General features: G+C 52.0%; 1 long non-coding RNA gene across 1 annotated transcript; it reads left to right on the plus strand.

The window, feature by feature from the left end:
• Positions 1-2612: 2612 nt before the first annotated feature.
• On the plus strand, positions 2613-3105 carry LOC103249854. Its single transcript, XR_503646.1, has 2 exons — positions 2613-2703; positions 2941-3105. It is a non-coding gene; the product is annotated as an uncharacterized LOC103249854 (long non-coding RNA).
• Positions 3106-3504: the final 399 nt, after the last annotated feature.

Below are 3504 nucleotides of genomic sequence, written 5' to 3' on the forward strand. Positions count from 1 at the left end.
TTGCCTGAGCCCGTGGGTTCGAGACCAGCCTGGGCAACTTGGTGAGACCTCATTTCTACAGTAAATAAAAAAATTAGCTGGGCATGGTGGTGCATGCCTGTAGTTCCAGCTATTTGGAAGGCTAAGGCGGAAGGATCACCTGAGCCCAGTAGGTTGATGCTACGGTGGCCATCAACATGCCACTGCACTCCAGCCTGGGCGCCAGAGTGAGATTCCAACAACAACCAAAAAACCCCTAAAGTACCAGCACTTTGGGAGACTGAGGTGAGAGGATTGCCTGAGCCCACGGGTTCGAGAACAGCCTGGGCAACCTGGTGAGACCTCATCTCTACAATAAGTCAAAAAATTAGCCGGGCATGGTAGTGCATACCTGTAGTTCCGGCTACTTGGAAGGCTGAGGCGGAAGAATTGCCTGAGCACAGCAGGTCGACACTGCGATGGCCGTAAACATGTTACTGCGCTCTATCCTGGGCGATGGAGTGACTCCAACTCAAAAAAAAAAATAGAATCAGAGTGAAACTCCAACTCAAAAAAGAAAGAAAATCAACAAGATTGGTATGGCTGGAGTGTCTTGAGAATGGGGGAGGGTAGTAAGAGACGAGGCTGGAGAGGCTGAGGTGCAGTAGGTGGTTGTCAGCATGCAGTGGAGACGCAGTGAAGCCAGATCAAATGGCCCCAAGGGTGACCCCTCCAGGAAGGATCTCCACTGTAACTCAGCTGCCTGCTCTTCCCCACTCTCTGCCCAACTAGTGCCGTTTCAGTTTAACTGATGACTCCTTGTAGATAACCTTGCCTAGAGCTGATGGTGTGGGGCAATAGCTTTGAAACATTTTGACCACAGCACAGTCATAAGAAATACATTTGAGCCGGGCGTGGTGGCTCATGCCTGTAATCTCAGCACTTTGGGTGGCAGAGACAAGAAGATTGCCTGAGTCCAGGGGTTCAAGACCAGCCTGGGCAACATGGCAAGACCTCGTCTCTACTAAATAAAAATATTAGCTGGGCATGGTGGCATGCCTGTAGTTCCAGTTACTTGGAAGGCTAAGGCAGAAGAATGATCTGAGCCCAGCGGGTTGAGGCTGCAGTAGCTGTGAGCATGCCACTGTACTCCAACCTGGGTGATAGAATGAGACTCACTCCAAAAAAAAAAAATATGGCCAGGTGCGTAGTAGCTAAGCCTGTAATCCCAGCCCTTTGGGAGGCGAAGGCGAAAGGATTGCCTGAGCTCAGGGGTTTGAGACCAGCCTGGGCAACTTGATGAGATCTCATCTCTACAATAAATAGCAAGTAGTTATAAGCCAAGCATGCTAGCGTGCACCTCTAGTTCTAGCTACTTGGGAGGCTGAGGTGGAAGGGTCGCCTGAGCCCAGCAGGTAGAGGCCGCGGTGGCCGGGAGCGGCCACTGCACTCCAGTCTGGGTGACAGAGTGAGACTCCAACTCAAAAACAAAACAAAACAAAACAAAAAACAACAACAAACCAGCACATTTGAAGTTGGAACCCAGCACACACACCATCTAAAACAAGTTTCATGATACTACATGCTATGCACTTCATTTCTTCTCTTCTTTTATTTTTCAGAGACAAGGTCTCACTCTGTCACCCAGGCTGCAGTACTGTAGCACCATCATAGCTCACTGCAGCCTTGAACTCCCGGGCTCAAGGGATGCTTCCACCTCCAGAGTAGCTGGGACTCCAGGCACAAGCCACTATGTTCTACTAATTTGTTTGTTTAGACAGGGCCTCCCTTTGTTGCTCAGGCTGGTCTTGAATGCCTGGCCTTAAGCGATCTTCCTGCCTCCCTCCCAAGTAGCTGGGGTTACAGGTGTGAGCTGTGCCCAGCTCCCCTTCTTTTTTTCCTTTTAGTCGTTGAATCAGAGTCTCACTCTGTCACCCAGGCTGGTGTGCAGTGGCAAGCTCACGACCACCGCAGCCTTGACCTCCTGGGCTCAGGTGATCCTTCTACCTCAGCCTTCCAAGTAGCTGGAACCACAGGTACATGTCACCACGCCTGGCTAACTTTGATTTATTGTAGAGATGAGGTCTCATCAAGTTATCCAGGCTGGTCTCGAACCCCTGGATTCAGGCAATTCTCTCGCCTCAGCCTCCCAAAGTGCTGGGATTATAGGCCTTCTCCTTTTACTTGTTGCTGATCAGCCTTAATTTGTCTCCTGTGAGGTCAAACCTGCAGTTTGAAAAGCATTACTGTGGGAAGGAGGAGAAATATCAGTTGGGTTACTGCTCCCATCCCCCTCTCAGTGTCTTTGGGGTGAGCCCATAATAATAACACCACTGACTTGTATCCCTAGGCAGATACAAAACTCCTTCATGTGAATCAGCACCCCCACCTATGGGGGTGGGGAAAGGGTTACAGAAAGAGAAACTGAGTTTCTGGGAGACCAAGTTTCCCAGGACAACGTGGCTGTGCTGAGGCTAGAGCCTGGGCTCAGAACCCCATGTCCAGGGCTGTGACCAAAGCTTTCTCACTGAACCTCCTGCTGCGCTCAGGGCACGGAAGGAAAATATAGTCTTTCTGGGCCAGAGGAGCCCTTGGGTAAGAAAGGGGCTATGAGTGCCAAGCAGAAATCACATCTCATCATGTCATTCCCACCAGGAGGGCCGTGTCGCCATCACCCGAGTGGCCAACCTTCTGCTGTGTATGTATGCCAAGGAGACTGTGGGCTTCGGAATGCTCAAAGCCAAGGTAAGTGTGCCTATCCCTCCTGGGCCCAGCCTTCGTGCTCCATCACTCCCACCAGCACTGCTTTTCTGGAGTCCTCCCCTCCACTCAGTCCATGCCTGGTGTGAGCTAAATCCCAAGAGCACTCCCAAGGTGGGGGCTGGGGGCTGGTTGCTCAGTATGGTTGGGAGCAGACCTGGACTTGGGATCCCCCTAGTGGCGGGCCACGTGATGGACTGATTTCTGTTCCCCATCTTGCAGGCCCAGGCCTTGGTGCAGTACCTGGAAGAACCCCTCACCCAAGTAGCAGCATCATAATGAGCACTGATGGCAGCTGGGGTCAGAAAAGAGAGGTCATTCGGCAGGACAGGGGCCCATGGGAAAACCTTCTCGACTGTTTTTTCCAAGAATAAATGTCAACTCGTGTCTTGTGTCTTGGCTGCTTTCTTGAATGGGAGGACTCAGACAGGAAGGAGCAGGCAGCACTTATAGGGTGCCTTGTGATCTGTGAGGACAAGCTTCACCCGCTCCCTCACCATGGCCTCCCACGACCAGATGGTTCTTGGCAGTGGTGCCTCTGCTCCCTTGGTGTGAGCTCCTGCCACTCAGAGCAGAATCTTACCCACCTGGTTGGTAAAACTTTGGGCATGAGCTCAGAGGAGCAAGGGTGGTCTGGCGGGGTCATGTTGGACTAAGAATGTAGAGTGCAGCCGGGCTCGGTGGCTCAGCCTGTAATCCCAGCACTTTGAGAGGCTGAGGTGAGTGGATTGCCTGAGCCCGTGGGTTCAAGACCCACCTGGGCAACTTGGCAAGACCTCATCTCTA

The sequence above is a fragment of the Carlito syrichta genome, unplaced genomic scaffold (genome assembly GCF_000164805.1).
Source record: "Carlito syrichta isolate Samal-C Ts95f unplaced genomic scaffold, Tarsius_syrichta-2.0.1 Scaffold123624, whole genome shotgun sequence".
Classification (NCBI taxonomy): domain Eukaryota; kingdom Metazoa; phylum Chordata; class Mammalia; order Primates; family Tarsiidae; genus Carlito; species Carlito syrichta.